Source organism: Bubalus kerabau, chromosome 1 (genome assembly GCF_029407905.1).
Source record: "Bubalus kerabau isolate K-KA32 ecotype Philippines breed swamp buffalo chromosome 1, PCC_UOA_SB_1v2, whole genome shotgun sequence".
Lineage (NCBI taxonomy): Eukaryota > Metazoa > Chordata > Mammalia > Artiodactyla > Bovidae > Bubalus > Bubalus kerabau.
In genome coordinates this window covers 172,794,098-172,819,893 of record NC_073624.1, presented here as the reverse complement: position 1 = coordinate 172,819,893, position 25,796 = coordinate 172,794,098, and the positions used below count along the sequence as shown (strand labels likewise).

At 49.3% G+C, this 25,796-nt stretch overlaps 1 long non-coding RNA gene across 1 annotated transcript; it reads right to left on the bottom strand.

Moving 5' to 3' along the window:
- Positions 1–1,928: 1,928 nt before the first annotated feature.
- On the bottom strand, positions 1,929–8,267 carry LOC129623053 (uncharacterized). Its single transcript, XR_008700322.1, has 4 exons — positions 7,717–8,267; positions 4,375–4,462; positions 3,364–3,430; positions 1,929–2,061 (listed from the first exon to the last, which is right to left on the bottom strand). It is a non-coding gene; the product is annotated as an uncharacterized LOC129623053 (long non-coding RNA).
- Between the last annotated feature and the right edge of the window lie 17,529 nt (positions 8,268–25,796).

Below are 25,796 nucleotides of genomic sequence, written 5' to 3'. Positions count from 1 at the left end.
AGGTGGTAAGTGTGACGGCTGGAACCAAGTGGATGCTACCAGGTGAGTAGACCCTCCGGAGAGTGGCAGGAAAGGCACACCGAGCCCGTGGTCATCACCACTGGTGTTTGGATCAGGACCTGTTGTGTCTTCTATTGTGGTTTTTATTTTCTTGATGTGGAGTTTGTCCTCTAACATTGACTTTGGATTTGTGTGGGGGGGTCAAGTTCACGCATGTGAGTAACAAAATCTACTTGCCCTTTAACCTCTTAACTGAGGGAATGGATTGAGTTAAGTTTGTTGTCACCCCGTAAGGAGTTTGCACTTAAAACACGTAATTCTTTAAGTTCAGTTTTACACTATAAAGGTGGGCAGAATAAGGACCCACATCTAATGCAGCTGTGAGACCAATACTGAGCTGAAATGAAACTGCTTTAACATTTCGTAAAAAAATGGCTGATTCTTTTGTTTAGGGCAGAGGTCAGCAGACTTTTTCAATAAAAGGCCAGGTAAAAAATACTTCATCTTTCAAGCCACGTGGTATCTGTTGAAATGTCTCAGGTCTACAGTTAAATGAAGGCAGCCTGGACTTAGGAACAAATGGTCATGCTATGTTCCATCAAAACTACCTGTGAAGTTAGAATTTCATATATTTCATGTGTTCCAAAATGTTATTCTTGTTCTGATTTTCTTTCAACCATTTGAACATTTAGACACGTCCCCAGCTTGCAAGCCATAGGAGAACAGACTGCAGGGCTTTGCACTCACCTGCCCAGATGGGTGTGTTCCTTTGAAGTTTCACATCAGAGTCTTCAAGCATTGTCTGGAGGGCATCTAACTTCCCTCCTTAGCCCCAAACTCAAGCGTGGCTTGAGCCCTTCACATGGCATTCCTGCTGGTGGCCAGCACTGAGTCTAGGGTTGCAGCTGGGAGGGTTTTGGGTATTTTTGCCATAAAAGATAAAAAGGCAAAAATGACAATGAAACATGAAAAACTAATGACAAAATCTTTAAAAGATTTTATTTTGGAAAAATGAAAATGCTAAAAATATTTGAATGTCATTAAAATGTGTGTAGATTCATGGTTATACTTGTATTTGGGCATAACTTAAGAGAAAGTGTGATTTCCCTGGTGGCTCAGAGGTTAAAGCGTCTGCCTGGAATGCGGGAGACCCCGGTTCAATCCCTGGGTCGGGAAGATCCCCTGGAGAAGGAAATGGCAGCCCACTCCAGTATTCTTGCCTGGAGAATCCCATGGAGGAAGGAGCCTGGTGGGCTACAGTCCACGGGGTCGCAAAGAGTCGGACACGACTGAGCTACTTCACTTTCACTTTAAGAGAAAGTGATGATACTTCCTTTTTCACAGTCGATCATTTAAGGATTCAGGATCTAATGTCAGTTGTATGTTCTTTACGATATAAAAAAATCTGAAATCTTTTGGCATTTTTCTGGAAGTAAAATGAACAGATGATATTGTGTATAATTGGTAGTACATACATGGACTATATTTAAGTGTTCCATCATATGTCCAGTCCTTATATTAATACTTAACCAAATCATGTAAGCCAGATTCAGTGCCAAATACCAAAATTCTAGCTACATCATGTACTTCTGCTATCAAATAACGTCTCCATTTTTAAGAAACTTATGCTCGTGAGGAATCACATAACCATGTATTTTGGGTTTGGGGGGAATAGGAGGTCCTTGCTTCTTCTTTCCCTCCAGTTTCTAAGATTGCGTAATTTGGTTAAGACAGCATTAGAAAACAAGCTGCTGTATCTAAATTAGCTAAAGAATCGATAGTTAATGCTCTGCAAGACTGTAGTAGATTATCTTTCATGGAACAGTTGCCTTACAGCCAATTGTGAGGCCAAACGGCTCGCAGCGACGTTGCTTACAGCACAAGTGCCGGCCGCAGGCCGGGGACGCGCACCGGCTTGTTGCCTGACTCCCCGCTGCTCAGGGCTGCGCGGGCTGCGCTGACGGCGCTGCTCGGTCCCCTCCCTTTAAGGCAGAAGTGGGGGCAGTGGAGCGAATGAGGTGGAGATGGCAGGTCATGGTTTCCACAGGTCATCTCTGGAGGCTGCAAAACGGCACACACACACATTTTAGGAGAGAAAAAGAGAGCAAGCAATCCTAGAGACATTCAAATAACACAGGAAACTTGACTACAGGCAGGCAGTTGGGGTGGGGGGCTTTGGTTTTGGGTTTGATGAAATGCCCTCTTGGAAGAAGTTGTATTGATTGGGATGTCAGCCGTGGCATGAGACCATGCTGCAAGCTTCCAAGGCCCCACTGGCCTCACCTATGAGGAGTCCTCTCCCCTCTCACTGCTCCTGATTTAATTATTAGTTACGGGTTTGAATACAACTTGCAAATTGTAATCAGTTTTCACATTTGCAGTTGATTTCCGCAGCCACATAGTATCTCAAGCTTTTGGCACCCATCTGGAAACAGAACAGCAGTGGGTTTACCCAGGAGGTAATTTTCCCTGATTCATTTTGAAAGTAAAAAGCCACAAGGTTGGTCCTTCAGCTAGTCTGAAGACGAGGGTGGTCCTGCTTCCCAGAAGGACTGCTCAGTCTCATCCCTCAGCCTCCTCAGTGAGAAACAGACCAGCAGGGGCAGAGAAGGCATCAATTCAAAGATAGCAGGGGCTGCTTGTCCACCCAGGGGCCACTCAAGGCCCGTGTGCAGCGTCCAGGTGAGGAGATCCCGGCTTCAGGAGTGGGGAGCTGTGAGCACGACCACGGTCAAGGCTGTGTTCTTTGAGCCTGACTCACGTCCTGGGCTCTTGCTGGGTAGGCAGCCATGTTCAGGCCATCCCACCATGAGCAGCTACTGTCCCGGGGCACAGTAGTGCCACGCTGTCCCACGTGCTCTCCCACCAGGTCCGAGGCAGCACTGGTTCCTCAGTGACCTCTGGATTTTACCTTCATCTTCTATCATAACCTCTGTCCCTTTCTCTCACCCTGGGGAGGGAGGTGTGAGCTAGGGAATGGCAGCTCATTTCCGCCATCTATCTCTTCTGGAGGCTGGAGGGTTAGTAGGTCTAGGGCATGTTCCCTAGAATGAGTAAAGGGCAGGATGCAGAAACCCAGCTATCCATAAAGGAGGATTGGGCCCTCCCAGGGTGTGCAAACAGCCCAAGCCTGCTGCCCATGCCTCTTCCTCCACACTCAGGCGGCTTCCCCCATGCAGCGGCTGTTCTGTCCCCACTTCTGGGCAGTGGAGCTGGTGCTGGGATTAATGAGGCTGGACCCTTTTTTAGAGGCTCGGGACCAGTGCCCTGGAAAAGAGTGGCAGGTGGGGTGCAGGCACTGGGTTCTCCTACCATGGAAGGTGAGGACAAGCAGAGAATGCACAGCCTTGTGAAGTCTCTTACATGGAGTTGTTTGGACCTTCTGCTGCGTTTTCCAATGGAAGTGATGCTTTAGAGGGCGGTTCGTTTCCTAATGCGATGGCAGCATAGAGATACACAATTTGGGAATAGAGATTAGGAATGAAGATGATGGAAGTGGGTCAGAAGACGAGACCAGGGATCCCATTCCTAAGTGCCCAGTAAGTGGTTCGTCTGTGAATCAGACGCACAAGCCTGTTGGCTTTGCAGAGTGCTCACAGAAGTTCCCCAGAGGGGATCTGTGTTTCTTTCTGACAAGTGAGGAAACAAAATACCTAACACCCTCCAGGGTCTATAGTCAAGGCTCTGCTGAGATCCTGACTGCCCAACAGGAGTGAGCCCGCAGGAAGAACAGTGTGGAGAGAAGGGAAGTGTCCCAGGTCATGGGGTGTGGTCTGAATGAACCAGGGTTACTTACAGATCCAAACCCACCCATTTTATGCGCCGTGTCATAGAAAATTGGTTTCTTTTTGGAAGCAGTAGCTGCTTGCTAAACTTAGAGACCACCTGTCTTCCCAACTGGCTTATTCATGTAGAACATTGCTTCAGCACGGGAGGGTCACAGAGGGGGTTGAAGCAATAGCTGGGGAGGCAACAAGATGCCTTCTTGGTCACTCACTGTCCTGTTAGCTTAACCCAAAATGAGGAGATGCCTGAACCTGCAGCCTCACTTGCTCTGTGTGCTTGTTGGAGCATGGGGTCATAAGAAAAGACACCACTGCATCTTGTTCAAGCCCACTCTGACCTCTGGATCCTGTGAAGTAAGCAGTCTGCCCTCTTGGCCTCATAAACTAGCCTGAGGCTGCTCACAGATCCACCCACTCCTGCTTGCTCAGCTCTCCCTTGTCACACTGCCCAGCACAGGAACATCATCATGGGTGGGGTGTCCATGTTACTCTGCTCTCACAGTCCACAGACCTCAGAGGGGTGGGGTCTCCGCATCACCCAGCCCTTCACTCACAGACCTCACAGCATGGGCTAGGATCTCCCCATTACCTGGCCTGTCTGCAAACTGTACATAAGAGTAGATGGAGGTGTATGGTCTTCTGGGGCTGCTGTAGCAAAATACCACAAACTGGGTGGCCTGAAACAACAGAATTTAAGCTCTCTCAGTTCTAGAGTTCCGAATTCTGGAGTCAAGGTGTCAGCAGAGCCCTGGTCTCCTCAGAGGCTCTAGGGGAGAATCTTTGCCTTTCCACTTCCTGAAGCCACATTTCACCATTTCCACTGCATCTTCCCATTATCGCTTCCTCTTCTGTGTGTCTGCCTCAAACTTCCCGGTGCTTCTTTCTTACAAGGACACTTGTCAGTGGATTTTGCATCCACTAAAATATCCCATATGACCTGGTCATCTCAAGATTTGTGACCTAACTGCATATGTAGAGACACTTTTTCCAAGTAGGTCATATTTACAGGTTCCTGGAATTAGGACTTGGACATGTCTTTTGAGGGCAATAGTTCAGCCTGTTATAATCTGTCCGATGTTCCTCCTAAATTCACATTCATCCCACATAGAAAATATATTCGTCCATCCCAACATCTGCAAAAGTCTCAACCCATTACATGACAGCTCTTCATCCAAAGTCTCATCTAAATGTCATCAGCTCTGACCTCATCATCTGAATCATTTACATCTAGTATTGGTGAGACACTTGGTATGGTCCATCCGGGGGCAAAATTTCCCTCCATCTCTGACCTGTGAAGCCAGAAAACAGATTGTCTGCTTCTAACTACAGTTAGATAAGTGGCTGTTCCTACTCCAAAAGAGGGGAAGGGGATATGGAAGTTAGGAAGGGTCACCAGAGTTCAACATTCAAGGTTCAACATTTTAAAAAATCAATATAATCCATCACATCAACAGATGAAAAAAATCACATGATCATATCAATAGATACAGAAAAACCATATGATAAATCCTATACTCATTCATGATAAAAAAAATCTTCCAACAAACTAGGAACAGAAGGGAATTTTCTCAACTTCATAAGTAACATCTACAAAAAAATCTAAAGCAAATACTATACATAATAGTGAGAAGCTTGAAGTTTTTCTGCTAAGATCAGGCACAAGGCAAAAGTGTTCCTTCTCAAAATTCCTGTTCAACATTGTTCTAAAAGTTAATGCAATGAAACTAAAAAAGAAAATAAGTATAGTGACTGGAAAGGAAAAATAAAACTTTTTTTGCTTGCAGAGGTTACGATTTTCTGTGTAGAAAATTAGAATTGACCAAAACAAATAAACTGCTGAAACCAATAAACAATTATAGCAAAGTTGCAGGATACAGTGTTAATATGCAAAAGTTAATCACTTTCCTAGATACCATTGATGAACATGTGGAATTTGAAGTTAACAATGTCGTTTACTTTAGCACACCGCCCCCCAATATAAATCTAACAAAATATATATAAGAGCTCTATGAGAGAAATTACAATATACTCAGTTCTGTTCAGCTCAGTTGTTGTGTCCGACTCTTTGCAACCCCATGAATTGCAGCATGCCAGGCCTCCCTGTCCATCACCAACTCCTGGAATTCACTCAAACTCAACGTCCATCAAGTTGGTGATGCCATCCAGCCATCTCATCCTCTGTCGTCCCCTTCTCCTCCTGCCCCCAATCCCTCCCAGCATCAGAGTCTTTTCCAATGAGTCAACTCTTTGCATGAGGTGGCCAAAGTACTGGAGTTTCAGCTTTAGCATCATTGCTTCCAAAGAAATCCCAGGGCTGATCTCCTTCAGAATGGACTGGTTGGATCTCCTTGCAGTCCAAGGGACTCTCACGAGTCTTCTCCAACACCACAGTTCAAAAGCATCAATTCTTTGGCGCTCAGCTTTCTTCACAGTCCAACTCTCACATCCATACATGACCACTGGAAAAACCATAGCCTTGACTAGTCAGACCTTTGTTCTCTGCTTTTGAATATGCTATCTAGGTTGGTCATAACTTTCCTTCCAAGGACTAAGCATCTTTTAATTTCATGGCTGCTAATGAAAAATTAAAGAAGAGCTAAATACACTCTATGTTCATGGATAGGAAGAGTCACTATTGTTACCATATCAGTATTTTCCAACTTGATCTATAAATTTAATGCAATTCCAATCAAAATCCCAGTAAGTCATTCTGTGGATATCAGCAAACTGATTCTACAGTTTATCTAGAGAATCAAAAGACTCAGAATAGGCAACTCAATACTGAATGAGAAGAACAGAGTCTGAGGACTGACTTCAAGATGACTATAATGTGATAGTAATCCAGACAGTGTGGTATTGTTGAAAAATTAGGCAAATCAATGAAACAGTAGAGGGCCTGGAAGTAGATTCACCTGAATGTAGTAAGTGAATCTTTGACAAAGGAGCAAAGGCGACAGAATGTAGCAAATATACGCTTCAACAAATGGTGCTGGAACAACTGGACACCCACATGAAAAAAAATTAATCTTTAGACACAGACTTTGTTCACAAAAATTTAACTCCAAATGGATCACAGGCTTAAATGTAATGTGCGAAACTATACCTAGAAGATAACATAGGAGAAAACCTAGATCTTAGGAAAGATACAACCCCAAAGTCGTGATCCGTGAAAGGAAGAATGGATAAGTTGGGTTTCATTACAATTTAAATCTTCAGGTCTGTGAAAGATACTGTCAAGAGAATGGGAAGTCAAGCCACAGACTGGGGAAAAAAATATTTGCAAAAGACATACCTGATAAGGACTATAATACAAAGGACAACATGAACACACTGTGGTACATCTAGATAATGAAGTGTTAGCATTAAAAAGAAATGAGCTATGAAGTATGAAGTGACATCGAAAAAGCTTAAATGTATATTAACTAACTGAAAGAAAATCTGAGAATATACGTACTATATAATTCCAATTATATAATGTTCTGGAAAAGGCAGGACCACGGAGGCAGTAAAAAGATCAATGGTTCCCAGGGATTGGGGATGGGGAGGAGAACGGGATGGATAGGCAGGGCACAGAGGATTTTTAGGGCAGTGAAACCACTTTGTGTGATACTGCTAAAAAGTAGGGTTATGTTTTCAAAACCCATCGATTGTGTAAGACCGAGAGGGAACCCTCATGTGAACTTTGGATGGTAGTGATGCGTCAGTGTGGGCTTACTAATTATAACGAGTGTGCCCTCTGTTGTGGGGTTGTGGTGGTAGGAGACACTGTGAACGTCAGGCCAGGGATTACTTTCTCTATACCTTGCACTCCGTTTTGCTGTGAACCTAAAACCGCTCTAAGAAACAAAGACCACTAGGAAAAACTAAGGGAAAGAGGGAAGGAGATAAAGGAAGGAAATCCAGCAAGGCAAATCCCACTCAGTTTCAAGACCTGAGAAGAATCCTCTGTGGTTCAAGGCTTCATCTTCTGGGCCCAGCACACTCTTCCTTTTTCTTGAAGGGTGGAACACGTCAATCGCTCAGTAGCTCTATCAGCCTGGTTCCTGCCTGTAGAATTTTAGAAGTCCAACAGCCCTTTCCCACTTCATCCTTTTCAGTCCCAGCTGGCAGTGTTTCTGCTGATTGACATTCTCAAAACACGTGTGGGTCTCCTGTGTTTGTCACGGGGATCCACACCAGACAAGAAGATCCTCCATTAGATCTTTCCTGGGTAACCCCATCTCTGTGCCTTGCTTCTTCGGAGATGGTTGAGTCACACCCTTAATCTCTTCAGCCACACTCGGCTTTCTCACCAGTGCATACCTTACTAACCATGACGAATCTCCTAATTTTAGCCTCTTTTGCTGTCAGAACAGGCTGAGAGTTTCCCACATCAGCAGATGCTCATCATTTCTGTTTAACAAGTCTTACTATAAACAGCAAGGAGGTACCAGGCTGCACCTTCGAGACTTTGCTTAGAAATCTCCTTGTGTTCGTTTACCAGTTCTGCTTTTCACCCCACAGTGGAACACAGTTCAGCTGAGTTCTCTGCCACTTTATAATACGTTTCCTCCAGTTTCCAATAACATGTTACTCATTTCCTTCTGAGTACTCACTGGCAGAGTTTTTAACATCCATATTTCTACCAATAGTCTGTTCAAGGCGGTTTAGGCTTTTTCTATCATGCGTCTCTAAACTTTTCAAGGCATTACCTAATTCTAAAGCCACTTCCATGTTTTTAGGTATTTGTTGCAGTGGCGTACCACTCCCAAGTAATACAATCTGTGTTTGTTTCCCAGGGCTGCCATAACAAAGTGCTACAAGCTGGGTGGCTTGAAACAACAGAAATTTCCTCTCACAGTCTTGGAGGCCAGAATTCTGAAATCAGGGTGTTAGCCAGGCTGCATCCTCCTATGGGCTCATCCGGGGCTCTTCCAGGCTCATCCAGGTCGTTGGCAGAATTCGTCTCCCTGTAGCAGTGAGACCGAGGTTTTTGTTTCCTTTCTGGCTCTCAGTTGGGCTGCTCTGAGCCCCTAGAGGTGACCCATGTTCCTTGCCCCATGGCCTCCTCCATCTTCATACCAGCAGAAGCAGGCCAAATCCTTTTCATGCTGTGAACCTAGGACTCTTCCTCTGCAACCAGGTAGAGAAGTCCCCTCATCCTATCTACAAAATCTCTATGCAGCAACACCTTATCAGTGTTTGATCAAATAGCTGGGCAAGCCTGTGTGAACACAAGGGCAGGAATGTTGAGGGTGTCTTAGGATCTACCCCTGGCTGTTTCCTGCATCCAGGAAAGCGGTAGAGCAGCCCTCATTCCTCACCCACAGGGCCGATGCATAAGCTCACAGTGCTGGTTCTCCTTGCTGTCTGTCTGTAGGACTTCTGTAAGTTACTTCCCACCTCTGAAGTGGGAAGTAACTTACTTCTGCATCTATAACATACGGGTTCTAAACGCCCACTGTTACAACCAGCCAGAGCCCCTGGCCCAAGCCATTACCTCCTATCTGCTTATCTGTGAGACTTCCCCACCCCTGGTGGCTGTGAGATGTCCTCACAGTGGCTTCAGGAGCTAGGAGACAGCGAACAAAGGGCTTTGTGAAGCCACTCCTTTTCCAGGAGGTCTTTAGTGCTGAGGTCCTGGGAGAAGTCCCTTCCTCTCCATCACACATTTGAGGAGACAGAAGGAGTATGATGAAGGCAGTCATGAGGGCCACAGCTGTGGGGAGGAAACCCCCTCACCCTCTCAGCCTGGGGACCAGGTGTCCTTGTCATCGCAAAAGGAACCTCTTGCTGTGGTTCCAGCAGGCTATTTTCAAGGTGACAGCCAGACCAGAACCTGCAGTGGGCCAGGGAGGTACAGCAGGGGATTTAAAATGCAGATGGCCAGCTGGACAGCAGCCCCATCTATGGAAATGTTCCTATTTGTTCCCCGTGTTCAGCATGTTTTTAGTTTAATGGTTTCTATCGTGGTGCCTGGTGTTTACAGCAGTAAAGTCAGGAGAGACAGGAAGTAGTAGTGGACCCAGGACCCCCATAGAGTGAGTAGGGCGCTGTCCAGTTACCAGTGACCAGTGGAGTAAGCGTCTGAGAGGGGACATCATGGTTTGCTGCTGTTTGTGGGTGCAGCGTGCTCCATCGGCAGGGCAGTGTGAGGCGAGAAGACAGCAAGAAGAGTGCTGAGGCCTCGATGGAGCCCGCTCTGCTCATGCAGGGTCCCTCCACTCTCTGCACACTGTAGATGTGTGGCGGAGACAGGCAGGCTAATGCTGGCCAAGTGTTTTTGATGCTCCCTGATTGGAGAGCAAACTCAGAGCACCCTGCCCTCTGGGGCTTGCATCTTGTCTGTTTTGAAAGCAGGACCCCCTGAGTTTAGTTCCTTCCCACTAGGGACAGTAAGCATTTCTGACATGTTCCCATCACTGGAGGTGTTCCAGAAGCCAGGGCACTCCTGACACTGCTAAAGATGGTCTCACTTTTTTTTTTTTCCTCCTGAGAAATGGCCACAGGGACCTGTACATCACATAACGTCATGAAATGCTGTGGTTCAACAGCCCGTCTTTCTGCCTGCTTGTTCAGTTCAGTTCAGTTCAGTCGCTCACTTGTGTCCAACTCTTTGCAACCCCATGAATCGCAGCATGCCAGGCCTCCCTGTCCATCACCAACTCCCAGAGTTCACCCAGACTCACGTCCAGCGAGTCAGTGATGCCATCCAGCCATCTCATCCTCTGTCATCCCCTTCTCCTCCTGCTCCCAATCCCTCCCAGCGTCAGAGTCTTTTCCAATGAGTCAACTCTTCGCATGAGGTGGCCAAAGTACTGGAGTTTCAGCTTTAGCATCATTGCTTCCAAAGAAATCCCAGGGCTGATCTCCTTCAGAATGGACTGGTTGGATCTCCTTGCAGTCCAAGGGACTCGCAAGAGTCTTCTCCAACACCACAGTTCAAAAGCATCAATTCTTCGGCGCTCAGCCTTCTTCACAGTCCAACTCTCACATCCATACATGACCACAGGAAAAACCATAGCCTTGACTAGACGGACCTTTGTTGGCAAAGTAATGTCTCTGCTTTTTAATATGATATCTAGGTTGGTCGTAACTTTCCTTCCAAGGAGTAAACGTCTTTTAATTTCATGGCTGCAGTCACCATCTGCAGTGATTTTGGAGCCCCCCAAAATAAAGTCTGACACTGTTTCCACTGTTTCCCCATCTATTTCCCATGAAGTGATGGGACCAGATGCCATGATCTTCGTTTTCTGAATGTTGAGCTTTAAGCCAACTTTTTCACTCTCCACTTTCACTTTCATCAAGAGGCTTTTTACTTCCTCTTCACTTTCTGCTGTAAGGGTGGTGTCATCTTGTTACGAGAGGGTATTTGTTGTTCAGTTGCTGTGTCCCCCACTATCTCCTGGAGTTTGTTCAAATTCATGTCCATTGAGTTGGTGATGCTCTCCAGGTAACCTAAATGCCCATCAACTGAGAAATGGATAAAGAAGATGTGGTACATATGAATATTACTCAGCCGTAAAACAGAACAAAATTGTGTTGTCTGCAGAGACGTGAATGGACCTAGAGAGTATCACACAGAGTGAAGTAAGTCAGAAAGAGGAAAACAAACATCATGTACTAACACATATACGTAGAATCTAGAAAAATGGTACTTTTGTTGTTCAGTGGCTAAGTCATGTCCGACTCTTTGTGACACAATGGACTGTAGCATGCCAGGCTCCTCTGACCTTCACCATCTCCTGGAGTTTGCTTGAACTCATGTCCTTTGAGTCAGAGATGTCATCCAGCCATCTCACCCTGTCATCCCCTTCTCCTCCTGCCCTCAGTCTTTCCAGCATCACAGTCTTTTCCAATCAGTCAAGAGGGTCCCTGACTCAAATTGCTCATGTTTAAACCTGAGACAAGTCTGGCCCTCCTGGCTTGTCCTGAGATCATGAATTTGTTCAACAAAAACCCTTTGGCTTCCGGGAGGGAAGAGAGGCTCTTCCATCCATGGAGAGAGGGGGCAAGGCCAAAATGGGGCAGAGATCATCTGATGGCACCCAGGGCACTAGGAAGCTGCCTCTGAGTGATACAGAATGGAGAGAACAAGCTGGGTGTCTGAAATTCTGTGCGTGACAAGGACTCAGTGCTGTTGACAGATCTTGTGTTGAATTGACTGATTGCACGGAGCAAAGCTCATCTGTCATCTGTCCAGTGCCTGAGAGACTTTTTGGAAATTGCCATGAAGCGTGTCTCTGGGAGACAGAGATGGAGACTCTCAAGCCCTCAGGACTACAGTCTTCCCTCTCCTCTTTACACTAGGACTACAGGAACTCCATGTGGGGGGACAGGAGATCGGGCAGGTAGCTTGCAGCTTGTTGGCATTCAGGGTGAGCCCCAAGCAGGCCCAGAGGTGATTCTGGAGCCCTCATTAGGATCTGGGTGTGTCAGCTATACCCGCCTGCAGCTGCGCTTCTCCACTCTTCCAGTGGGGCCTCCCAGGGGTCAAGTGGGCACCATTTGCACCCATAAGGGCATGCCTGGCACACAGTTCATACCAAAACCCATTTAGGGTCCTGGCTACATGAAGTTCAGATGGATGATATAGGGGAGAGCTTCTGAGGGGTATGCCACTGGGAGAGGTTACTTTTTATTGCCCCACGCCTTAAGCCTTCAGCTTGGGTGTTTCTGAGCAGGGGAGTGGTGAGCATGGAATTGCAGGAGTGAGGAGGCAGTAAAGCAGAAGGCCTGGGATAGGGTCCTGGGGAGAGGGCAGGATAGACATTCCTAAGGCCCCTTCCTGTAAAGAAGACCCGTTGCCTGGGACAAGCTCCATCACAGGAGGATGTGGAAGGGCTCCACACTTGGCTCCCACCTCTGACCATTCTCTTATTTTAGAAAGAGGGCCAGATATTTTGTGCTTTTGCACGCCTGAAGTTGCTGTGTGCCTGGCATGACTAAATTGCAGACTCTCACCAAAAGCAGATGTTTATCTCCAGATGCCATCCCAGCGAGCACATGGCCTGAATAAATAAATAAATTACTCTGCAATTTCAGAAGAAAGCATGCCTGTCAGTTTTGGCTTTTGGTAATTTTCAAGGGAGAAAGTTCCAAAACAAAAATCTGCTTAAATTTGGAAATGATACCTCCTTCAAAGCTTAATTCTTTCCTTATGTTCAGAGTCTGATAAAAATTAGGTACAGTCTGAGGCCTATTTTAATACAGTCCTTCTATCTGTATAGTGCTAAAGGATCCAGATGAAAATTTTGTGCGGGGAGTATTAATATTTTGCTCATTCATATGTTGAGCTCTGTCATCTCTGCGTATGGGCTTGTCTGGGCCCCACTGGTCTCCAGACCACTGGGAAGGTGTGAGAGTGAGCTTACAGCCGCAACGAGGCAGAAGGGGCCGAGCAGTGTGGGCTGGGCAATGGATGGTCAGGTGGCAGGGGATTTGGGCATGGCAGCAGGAGGGCATCCAAGTGGAGGGGACAGGTGATAGAAGGGGCAGCATATAGCACTGGGGTGGCATCTCCCAGCAGTTGAAGTCTGAAGATGGGAAGGGACGATGCACCGAGCTCCCTTTCTTTAGGAGGGAGGTCTTTGGTAAGCAGCAAAGGATAGGGGGAGGGGAGCAAAGGATCCGCACCCTCCAGGCACCAAGCCTAGGCAGAGAGACAGGGTGAAACCCTGACGGTGTTCTGGAAACAGTACCTGAGGTGATACAGTGGTACCTGCACACTCTGTGGAGCCCTCCAGACAAGTATGTCTGCATGCAGGCTGCCCACAGCCTGGGCAGACATCAGCTGACCATGGGAAGCTCCCAGCTCCTTCCTGAGGGTCCTGCCTTCTGACGAGCCCTGTGGCCTCCTCAGGCCTTGGCCACCAGGATTTGCATAGGATACTGACTAGCAGCCCTGCTCAGCATTGGCTTCTTTTCCTCCTCGTTCCGGAGCTGGGTTTGGTCTGGGGATGCATGCCTAGGGCTGTCCAAGGACGCAGTGGGAACAGCTTCATGAGGTAGAAGAGGGAGGGCTAGCCTGGCTCCAGGGCAGGGGAGCCAGTGGGAGAGAGTGCTCTGACCTGTAGCTCACCAAGCTCCCTCTGCGCTGTTGCTGTGAGTGTTCCTGATCCTGGATGAAGACACACCACAGGACAAGCGGTGTGGATACATGAGCGTGTGTGTGTGGGGTGTGTGTGTGTGTACACACCACAGGACAAGTGGTGTGGATATATGAGTGTGTGTGTGTGTGGGGTGTGTGTACACCATATGTGGAGTCATATATGTGCAATGGAGGGTGTGTGAGTGGATTTGGAGGTGTGTGTGCAAGGGTATGTGTGTGAGTTTAGGCGTGTATGAGTTTGTATGTGCATGAAAGTGAAAGTCGCTCAGTCATGTCTGACTCTTTGAGACCCCACGAACTATATTATCCATGGCATTCTCCAGGCCAGAATACTGGAGTGGGTAGTCTTTCTGTTCTCCAGGGGATCTTCCCAACCCAGGGATCAAACCCAGGTCTCCCACATTGCAGGTGGATTCTTTACCAGCTGAGCCACAAAGGAAGCCCAAGAATACTGGAGTGGGTAGCCTATCTCTTCTCCAGCAGATCTTCCCGACCCAGGAATTGAACTGGGGTTTCCTGCACTGCAGGCAGATTCTTTAGCAACTGAGCTATCAGGGAAGCCCTACATGTGCATGGGTGTATGTATATGTGTGTGCAAGAGTTTGGGTGTGTGTGTGCATGTGAATGAATGTACACATAAGTATGTACATGGGTTTGGGTGTGGGGTATATGTGCATATGAAGGGGCCGGGGTGTGACTGTGTGCACATGTGTGTGTCAGAGAGTCCGGGTGGGTTGGGAGCCTGGCCCAGGCTGCCCTGTGCCAGGACAAGGAGTTCTGACTCCCAGTAGCTGAGGTCAGCCATGCCCCATTCTGTCGTCAGGCAGTACCTCCCCGAGAAGATGTGCACAGCCCTGGGCAGGGATAGATCTGGGGCTGTCTACTCCAAATTTTCCCCTCTACCACCCACAGGACATTAGTCGCAACCTCTGAATTAGGAAATGTGCGTATTCTCAGCCAGGGCAGTAAAGGGAACGGTGCTCGTTTGGGTGGTGTGTCCAAGACGCCTAGCAGCCACCACTCTCAGCTGCACGTGGGGTCCCTCAGGGAGATGAAACCCACGCCTGGGCAGAAGTGCTGCCGTCTGAGGGACTGGGCTTTGGTTTCCACGTGTGTGGCCAACTCTTGCTCCTCACCCACTCCAGACCCAGCATATGGTGCGTGTGCTCTGGGTGAGCTCTGGCTTCTCAGCCAGGTGTGTGGTCCTTCTGTCTGACGCCGAAGCCTTCCTTTTGGTGACAGCCAGGTTGTCCTGGCGCTAGTAAGCATCATTCTCTCTTTCATCCTCTGTGATTCCCTGGGCAACAGTTAACTAGTACGCCTCAGCACAGAGTGCAACAGCGAGCCCTTGGACTGCGTCCCTGCAGCGTGAGTCCCAGGTCGCAGCGTCCTGTCCCTGTGAAAGATCAGCAGTCTGTGCCCTATCCACCAGGCACTAGACAGGGCTGCTTTCACCACGTTTGGGGCCACCATATGACCTTTTCACTCTTCTCCCAGTCTTCTGCTTCAATCAAAGACCCTGCACCTTTCACGCGCCTGGGAGAAGCTTCCCAGTGTGTGGGACTTGGTCATGAACACTAGGATGGTACGTTCTCATCCTGGGACCTGAGGGACCCTAGAGGATGCACCGTCCATACAGTCCCCCTGGAGGGGCACAGTGGTAAAGAAACCATTAGCCAGAATGGCTTCACAGAATTCAAACCTCCCACCTGCGTTTCTCAAGCAAGGCACACCCTCTGTGGGGCCTGCTGGTTTCCTGTGCCCTCCCAACTCCAGCCCAGCTGCTTCCTCCCTCCAAGGGGGAGGGACTGTGTCCTCATCAGGGCACCCCGAGGGTCAGCTAGGAAGGGCGCGGGCTGTGCACACCACGGGGTTCCCTTCGGCCCATCTGCGGCTGGCTTCAAGAGGCCCAAGGCCCCACGTGATACCAGGAGTCCTGTTCTCAATGCACCACCCAGGGAAACTTGGGGCGAGCGGTGAAAGACTGGAGGAGGCTGGGTCAGATGTGGAATTTCTCCTGGAAGGACAGGAGCTGTGGCTCCCTAAGTTTTCTGCAGGCCAGCAGGAGTCCATCTTCCTCAGTCCATAGTGTGAACTGGCCACAGGCGGCCCAGGGCCTCGCCGTGGTGAGAATCAAAAACATACAGTCTTACCTGAGAAGGAGCATGCGGCCGACAGCCTCTGAGTCCACCCTCTGTACCGTCCTATCCTCCCGCCCCTGAGGTGGCTGCGACTCCGTTGAGAAGCAAGGATGGGAGAAGGGAAGGTCCAGTGAGGCAGTTACACAATCCCACCTGGGCCCAGGCTCCGGTCGAGATGGTGACCCCTACAGCTGGGCCTCCACCCAGATCCTCACTTCAGGGGGCAGCAGGACACTCACACCCTCGTCCCTCAGACCCCGTCCTCCCCGAGTGCTGTCAGCTCCTCTCCAGTTCCTCGCTGCAGCCATGCAGAGCTTTCTCACAGCCAAAGGAAGCCTTTGGGCCAGGTTTCCACTGAAGAAAGCGAGGCTGCTGCCCACCCACCCTCCTTTCCTAAGCCTGGCTCATCTTCTCTTTGAGTGCTGGACGACACTGCAAGAGCTGAAGGAGAGGCCGCAGGGCAGGGTTGAGGGGGCAGAAAGGCACCCGGTTTAACCCCCACCCTTGGCAGCGCTGAGGCTCTGCAGAGGTGGAGCGAACTGTTCCAAGGCGGCCCACGGCCTCGCCGTGCTGAGAGCCAAAAACATACAGTCTTACCCGAGAAGGAGCATGGGGCCGATGGCCTCTGAGTCCACCCTCTGGGCAGGACCGTCCCGCCCAGGTCAGGCGCTGCTCCCCAGCCCCGGTCCTGTGTTCGCAGGCCTTCACTGCAAGGGGCCAAATAAGGTTCAAAAAGGGAAATCAGCACTAAAAAGTAGGAAAATTCACAAATACAGAGCCTGCAAATAAGGAGGGGTCACGATAACCAGATAACGTACCAGTCAACAAATTAATGGTTTGTGTTTACTTTCTCTCAGAAAGGATCATGCTGGCTTAAAATAAAAACATGTATATGGAACGCTTAAAACTGGAAAAAAGCTTAGGAAACTCTGTCTTGTGGAGAAGGAAACAAACCAGGAGACTGGGTGAAGTCACCTCAGGAGCCTGGGCCAAGGCCAAATGGCATGTAAATACCTACTTTTGTCATATCTCTGGATGGATGTGGGCAAGCTGAAGAGTTTATGGGAGAAGTGGGTTTTTTTCCACCTGCCGCCTTCCACGCAGAGCTGCCTGGAGTCTTCCTTTAAGGTGCTAACTGCGTGCTGCTTTTCTGGAGCTCTCTTGGTTCTTCCGTGACCCACAAACATTGGAACTAAATGTGTGCATGGATTAGGGATGGTTCCATGGTCCTTGCAAGTGTTGGGTGCTTCTTGCTGACTTTTGTTATTTATAATTAAAAATACAAGCAGCTGTGTGGAGCTTTGCAACACAAGTTTTCCTTCCCTGGAGCTTCTGGATCAGTGTTTTGATATTGCAAGGCAAACTTAAAACATTGAATTTACTGTAAAACCAACAAAATAAATTGGAGCTGAGACTGGCCCTAAAACAGCCTCTTCCTTGGCTACCTCTGTAAAAGTCACAGTTTAAACATATGGTGGTAAGTGCATCATTAGATTTATTTGAAATCAAGCTTGAAATCCATAACCTCCTCTCTGGGATTGTCCCTCAGTCGCAATTTTTATCTTATTTATGGGTTGACCATTAAACACTAATTCCCGAAGAACCATCTGCAGTAGTAACCATGTAGACACATTCTCACCAGGTACCCTGCAGGGTGGGAGTCTGCACCTCCTCTCCAAAACTGATGTTTGCTTTTTAGTACACCTTGGAGTGATATTCTCAAAACCTGTGTTAGTAGATATTCTTCTTGAAAGGAAAGAAGAGGGGAAATTTATGCTGGAAAAATAGTTTTCTTCCCTAGTTACTTTTTAATCTTTATAAGGAAATGGAGGTTATTTTCAGGCAAAACTCTGACTTGTAGACACAGCTAGAGTGTGTGAGTCTAGAAACCCGTGCTCCAAGGGCCATCAGAAGAACCTTCTGGCCACGCATGCAATGGCCACCGTGGGCTGCTGGCCAGCTTCCTGTCTTCCTGTGATGTCAGGAACATTTGTAATGTTGTGCAATGTTTCTGTGTATTCAAGGTTTTGTCACACGAACTTCCTTCCCTTGGAACTGGGCCCAGAAGGAGGAGGCTGTGTCTCAGTTACCTTTGGTGGCCACTCCATGGAAGCAAGCCTTCTATCACACGGGCTCCTGGAGCATGTGCTAACTCACTAAAATCAACGTGGGAGAGTTGCTTGGGGACTTCATCCCCCAGCAACTCAGATGTAATTACACAGTTATTTCTTCACATGTGCATTTATGTGCGCACGCAGAGGCACAGAGACACACAGAGACACACGTGTGCAGGCAGACTCAGGCACGGGATGCTCACGGAGACACACACATGAAGAGACCTGCAGACGCACGCAGACACACGGAGACCTGCCGGCACATGCAGGCAGGCACGCACACAGCACGTACTCAGCACACCTTGTTGTTTAGTTTTGGAGAAGCTTGTAAAGGATGCATAAAATATCTCACACAATAAATAAGTTACAAGAAAGAACATTTGGGAAAAGTATTGTGGCATCAGATTGGAGGTAGGAAAAAGAGTTAACAGAAAGTATCACTCACCGTGTGCCTGGGTGAGGCCTGTGGGATTATCCTGCGTGTCACAGGTGAGAAGCTGCAGGCCCAGTCACCTGTCCTGGCATCTTTAGATGGTGTATCCACGTGAAGTACAGGCCCCTCCATCAGGAACCGCCCCCGACCCCCACCCCAAGTCCTGCTGTGAGCATGGCACCAAGCAGTGCCTGGCACATGTCGGAGCCACTTGGTGAGAGAACAGGATTCCTTCCCGAGGCCTCTGTGGGTCCACTCTGCTCCCATAGCCGGTGTCTGGTGCCTCTCGTGCCCCTGATGAATACGGAGGCTTTGGTGTTAACAAAGGCCATTGGTGGAGTATTGTGGGCTGTTCTCTTGGGCCCAGATATGGTTTGGAGATCAGAGAGGGTATTTTAAGGAGGGATGGGGGAACTCATGTTAGGACACCCTCTGTGTTGCCATCTCTGCCCTTTTTGTTCAGAGCAATGATTGGTAGCCAAGAGACCTGTCCCAGCTGGGCAGCCCTGTGGTGCCAGGCATTTCCTTCCCTCTCTAGGCCTTCCCAGCCTGGCCATCTGGTCAGTAAGGGTCTGCTACTTCTTGGGCCCTTTAAGTGAGTTTGATTTCCTGGTCAGGCCAGCCTCCACACTCACACAGTAGGAATAGAGACCACAGGTAAGACCTCAGACCAGAACAGGTGCAAGTTCTCAACTGGCGGAGGCCATCTGACAGCTTGGAAAAGTTATCGTGGAAGAGAAGAAAAACTAAGGTAACTACCTACCTAGTGACAGGCTTCTCATGGGGCAGGTGCCTGATGAGGAGCCCGCCAGGGTCTCTGTAGCAATCATCCTGTCTGAGACTCCCCTGTTTGTTTAAATCCTTATCTGTCCCCACCCAACAACTGCAGTGTAAAACCCATAGGATCTGAGACTTTCTCCAAAATTATTGATATTTTTGATGACTAAGTTGGAGGCTCCATCTCAGGTGCATAGGGTCTCATTGGCAGCCTGAGTGAGGAGGAGCAGCCCAGGTGAGGTGGATCAGGCGGTGAGACAGAGGCCCCAGAAGAGGAGCAGGCCCAAGGCCTGCGTGTGTGCTTCAGTCTCTGAGCAACATTGCGCTGAGCTGAGTCACGGCTATAGCTCCCCAGGGGCAATATGAAGGTGCTCAGCTGTCACACTCGGTTGTGTCCACCCAAAGCTCATCAACCACTCAGTTTCCTTTAATTAGGACAAGAGCAGATCCTGTGAATCTTTCCCAGCCTCTCCAGTGGCCCCCGCTGAGTTTAATCGAGCTGGTTATGGTCTCTGTTACTACTACATACTTGACCCTGCTGCAGTAGAGTAGAAGCAGCCAGCGACAATATGGAGACAAAGGGGTGTGGTTCTTCCAATAAAATTTCATTTATAAGACAGGTGGCAGCCAGACGTGGTCCATGAGCCATAACTCATCAACCCCTGTCCTAGATCATCTCATCAGTTTACACACACACCCTTGCTGCTGCTGCTAAGTCGCTTCAGTCGTGTCCGACTCTGTGCGGCCCCATCCCTGGGATTCTCCAGGCAAGAACACTGGAGTGGGTTGCCATTTCCTTCTCCAATGCGTGAAAGTGAAAAGTGAAAGGGAAGTTGCTCAGTCGTGTCCGACTCTTAGCGACCCCATGGACTGCAGCCTACCAGGCTCCTCTGTCCATGGGATTTTCCAGGCAAGAGTACTGGAGTGGGGTGCCATTGCCTTCTCTGATCTAAGCCCACCCTTAGATCATCCTAAAACAAACACCCTTCCCACATCCTCACAGTCCTCTCCACTTACCGCTTCTCTAGCCTCCCAACCGTCACCCGGGAACCTCCCCCTCTAGACATGCTCCTATCCCTATCATTCAGGGATACCTAAGATCTACTGTGAGGTGCTTGGAGGGTTCCACTCATGACGTCTACCTGTGATGTCTTTAGAAGGGACTGAGCAACAGGATCCAGGATGGGCTCACTCCTGCACGGAGGTGCACACTCACAGTTGGGTTCTCTGCAGTGAGGAAGGGGAGGCCTGGGAGCTCCTGAGCAGCGCGGGACTCTGGGTGCTGACCAAGGGGTGCAGCCCCGGATGCCCATGAAGTGCTGACAAAGTGCTGGGATGTGACAGGGCTTGCAGGGGGTGGCAGAGGGGCCTTGGCTCAGGAAGACATGCTGGAACTTCCCTAGTCAGAGACAGCAGGGGAGGCAAGGCCCAGGGACTGGGAAGTCACCTTGAATTCCTCTTGGCAGAATCCAGACTCAGGTCCCCAGATGCTGGAGGGGCACCCGGTGGGCTCTGAGGGGGCAGAGCAGCAGCAGTGGAACCTCAGTGTCTGAGCTGTAGTCTGGAGGAGAGAGGGAAGGGCCCAGGTCCCGCCTGTTCCTCATGCCTCCTCTGACCCATGTGATGGATCCAGTAACATAATTTGGAAAATCCTCATGACATCACTGGAACTAGACAGGCCTGCTGCTCCCAGGAAGGGTGGAGCTGCCCTCTTGTCCCCTGGGGTGGGCCAGGACCTTTGGGGCCACCAGAGATGACTCACAGGAGGGCCAAAGGCCCACAGCCAGGCCCAGCCTTCAGTTATGCTGCTTCCTAGGTAATCGTGCCTGGGTTCTGCAGTGGGGATTTTCATTTGTTTAGGTAACCCCTGGGTTGGCTGGGACTGACATACACATCACCTCCTTTAACTTGCCCCCTCTTGCTGTTGGAGGGGTTCCTATGCCCCAGGCTGATTGCACTCTCTCTGGGCAGGAATGGGACTCCTGAATGAATGAGTGGTGCATGAAAGAGAACCAGCTGTACCAGAAGGAAAATGAAAAGTGAAAGTGTTAGTTGCTCAGTTGTATCTGACTCTTTGCAGTCCCATGGACTGTAGCCCACCGGGCTCCTCTGTCCATGGAATTCTTCAGTCAAGAATACTGGAGTGGGTTGCCATTCCCTTCTCCAGGGGATCATCCCGACCCAGGGATTGAACCTAGGTCTCCTGCATTGGAGGCAGATTCTTCAGCATCTGAGCCATCAGCTGGAGAGAGGCTCAAGTTTGCTCCAGGTGGTCAGGAGCTGCCCAGGTACCCCCAGCATCTCATCCTTTGGACCAGTGGGTCTTACAGCCCCAACTTGGCTACCATATCCCACCCTTGCCCTGCCCTGCCGCACTCTTGCCTGGGTTCCACACCCCAAGGATGCTAAACTCATCAGCCCCTCTTGGCCCTGCCCCACCTAACCAGAGACCCCTCCCAGGCAGGGGCCCTATCTCTCTCTGTCAGCAGTTCCTGGCCCCCTGCTCCTACCTTCTCCTGCTATAGAAGCTTGGCCAAGACCCCAGCCTACCTGGACAGCTCCTTCTCTCAGAGCTTAGCTCAGACTGTTCCTCCGTGTAACCCCCTGGCCCACTGGACCCCAGAGTCTCATCCCTCAGAAGGCCTGAAAAGAGGTGGGCTGCTGTCTAGGGTCTCACTCAATGCTGCTGCCTCTGGCTCTGTATCATTTCTTGAAAGTCTTGGAAAGTCCCGAATGGTAAGATACTCAAAGTATCTGATTCCACGTATCCTCAACAGACTTCAAGAACAGGAGTGGCAGGACCTCTTCTTGCTTCTCTGGAGTAAGCCTGCCTTAGCGTCCAAAGTGGGCTGCTTGAGGGCAGTGGTGGTTTGCTGGGTGCCCTTCACTCAGAGAGTCAGTTGAAAGAGGAGGCTGAGCAGCAGCACCCAGCACAGCAGCAGGAGCTTCTGGGTCATGAAGGAAAAGGCTTCAGGGATGCAGCGAAGATGGCAGGGGAGGGAGTGATGCCCTCCAGTCCCTGAGGCTCAGCCCATCAGAGTCTAGGGCTCAGATCGGCCCTGCCCCCCGCACATGGGTTTCAAGGCATAAATACAGATTCCTGGGCCCCACAGCAGGCCAGAGCCAGAACCCTATGGGTCCCAGAGATCTGAATTTGTAGCCTAATGATTCTGAGGCCTGTGACATGGGAACCTTTTTCTCCAGAAGCAAAAGAACCTAGCTGTTAAGACATATCCCCCAAAGAAAGACCAACAGAAGTATTCCTTGCTCCATTAGACCCGCACAGCCAGGGAGTGGTCGCCCATCATGGCAGTGTGCCGTGGCCATGGGCTTCAGGACTGGGGTCAGGGTAGAGTGGGCCAGAGGACTCACTTGCAGTAGGGGGTGGAGGGTGTGGCCTGGGGCCACGGGGTGCAGTGGAGGAGCCAAGGGAGATTGCTGAGAAGACCACAGAGTGGCCAGGCCCCTGGGAGGGGAGGGTGCTTCAGAGTGCTGGCCAGTATGGACACCTCTGAGCTCCCCTGAGGGTTGGCCCACAGGCACCAAGAGATAGCACTCAACTTCTGTGGGCCAGCTCGCCTACCTGGGATGGGAAGTGGCTCCTGGCAGGCCTAGATGGGCCTGACGCTGGGTATCGGGGCCAGGGGCTTCCAAGGCCTGGGCCCCACCCTCAGGCAGCAGTGTGGTGTCCACTGGAGGAAGCGAACACTAAGGGAGAGCTGTGCTGATACTCCCCGTCTCCATTCTGCCCCCTGGCTACCTACCCTACCCTAGGCAGTTGTGGCCTGGCCCTGTCTGACTCTTCTCCAGCTCCTCGCCTGTGGGGTCTGGGGTGCAGAGGTGTTGGTGAGGCCAAGGTGCTCTGCGAGAGGTCCCACCCCTTCTGGGACTCCGGCCCACGCTGAGTGGGCTGTCAGCAGTCTTTCTGAGGGGACCACTGCTGGTCCCCCTGCTCCTACAGGGCAGTTTCTGTTCCTGTTCTCCTGCGCTCTCTCTCTCTGTACCCTGTCTTGGTCACCCTCAACTACCCCACATGCCCTTACACTTTTTATTGAGGTGTTCAGTTCAGTCGCTCAGTCATGTCCAACTCTTTGCAACCCCATGGACTGCAGCACACCAGGCTTCCCTGTCCATCACCAACTCCTGGAGCTTACTCAAACTCATGTCCATCGAGTTGGTGATGCCATCCAGCCATCTCATCCTCTGTCGTCCCCTTCTCCTCCTGCCTTCTCTCTTTCCCAGCATCAGGGTCTTTTCCAATGAGTTAGTTATTTGCATCAGGTGGCCAAAGTATTGGAGTTTCAGCTTCAGTATCAGACCTTCCAATGGACATCCAGGACTGATCTCCTTTAGGATGGACTGGTTGGATCTCCTTGCAGTCCAATTTGTATAAAATGAAAGTAACTGTTTTTAGGTAACCATTTCAAGTTCGGTGGTATTTGGTGCATTCACAATGCTGTGAAGTCCCATCTTTATCTAGTTTCAGAACGTTTTGTTACCCCCCAAATTAAACACCAATAAGCAGTTTCTCCTGCTTCCTTTCCCCCTGGTCTCTGGCAGCCACCAACTTGCTTTCTGTCTTTGTGGATTTGCCCACTCTGGACACTTCATATAAACGGAATCAAATAATATGTGGCCTTTTGCACCTGGTGTCTTTCATTTAGCACAATACCTGTCAGGCTCCTCTGAAATTTTCCAGGCAAGACTACTGGAGTGGATTGCCATTCCCTTCTCCAGGGGACCTTCCTTACCCAGGATTGAACCTGGGTCTCCTGCATTGCAGGCTGATTCTTTACCATCTGAGCCATCAGGGAAGTCCTTTTATGGCTGAATGATATTCCACTGTACGTTTTATCCGTTGGTGGATGTTAGGCTGTTTCTACTTTTGGCTATTGTGAATAGCACTGCTGTGAACAAGGGTGTATATGTATTTGCTCAGGTCCCTGCTTTCAGTCCAAAGACTCCATTCGCTAGGAGTGAAATTGCTAGATCATATGGTTATTCTCTATTTAACATTTAGAGAAACCACCATTCTGGTTTCCACAGTGGATACACCATGTTACCTTCTCACTAGCAGTTACACAGATTCCAATTCCTACACATTCTTGCTGACACTAGTTACTTTCCTCCTTTTTTAGTATCTCAGCAGGTGTAAAGTAGTATTTTGTCATGGTTTTAATTTGTATGACCCTAACGACTGGTAATGGTGTTGGAGAAGACTTTTGAGAGTCCCTTGGACTGCAAGAAGATCCAACCAGTCCATCCTAAAGGAGATCAGTCCTGGGTGTTCATTGGAAGGACTGATGATGAAGCTGAAACTCCAATAATTTGGCCACCTCATGCGAAGAGTTGACTCATTGGAAAAGACCCTGATGCTGGGAGGGACTGGGGGCAGGAGGAGAAGGGGACGGCAGAGGATGAGGTGGCTGGATGGCATCACCGACTCAATGGGCATGAGTTTGAGTGAACTCTGGGAGTTGGCGATGGACAGGGAGGCCTGGTATGCTGTGATACATGGGGTCGCAAAAAGTCGGACACAACTGAGCGACTGAACTGAACTGAATGATAATAATGAACTTCTTATCATGTGCTTGCTGAACATTTGTTATATCTTCTTTAAAGTGTCTGTTCACGTCTTTTGCCCATTTTTAACTGGGGTGTTTGTCCTTTTGTTGGTGGATTGAAAGACATCCTTTTAAATTCTGCATACTAGACTCTTATCATATATATGATTTGCAAAACTTTTCCCATTCTGCGCATTGTCTTTGACTTTATTAATAATATCCTCTGATACACAAAAGTTTATTTTGATGAGATCTTATTTTTCTTTTATTACTTATATGTCATACCTAAGAATTCATTGCCAAATCCCAGATCATGAAGATTTATCCCTGTGTTTTCTCCTAAGCGTTTTATAGCTTTACATCCATGATCCATTTTGGTTAACTGGGTGGGTGGTTAATTGAGATTGGGGTCCAACTCCATCCTTTGTGTGTGGCCATCCAGTTGTTTCTGCATCATTTGTGGATGAGATTCTTCTTTACCCTAGATGATCTTTGTATTCCTGGTGAAATCCGTTGGCCATAGAGGCTCTGTGTGTCCCTGGACTCCCAGCTCCATCCCGTTGGTCCTATGTCTGTCCCGGTGCAATGATCTGCCTTGGGTTTGAACCACAGCTGTTCCCTCAGCCTCACCAGGACTCCCATTCTTCCTGGGTATCTGGGTCCTGAGCTTCTGCTCAGCTTTACCTCTGATTCACTGTCCCTGCCTGGACCTCAGTCTTCTACCTGCAAGAAGAGGGGTTAGACCTGCTTCACTCTGAGTCTATTCCAGCTGTGGCCTGAGGGTGTCTGTGCTGGCCCTTCTCCATGGTTACCTGCATCCATCCCGAGTAGTGCCCCGCTGATGAGGGCACTGAGTTCTTCTCCCCCTCCCCCTCTCCTCCCGCCTTCATGC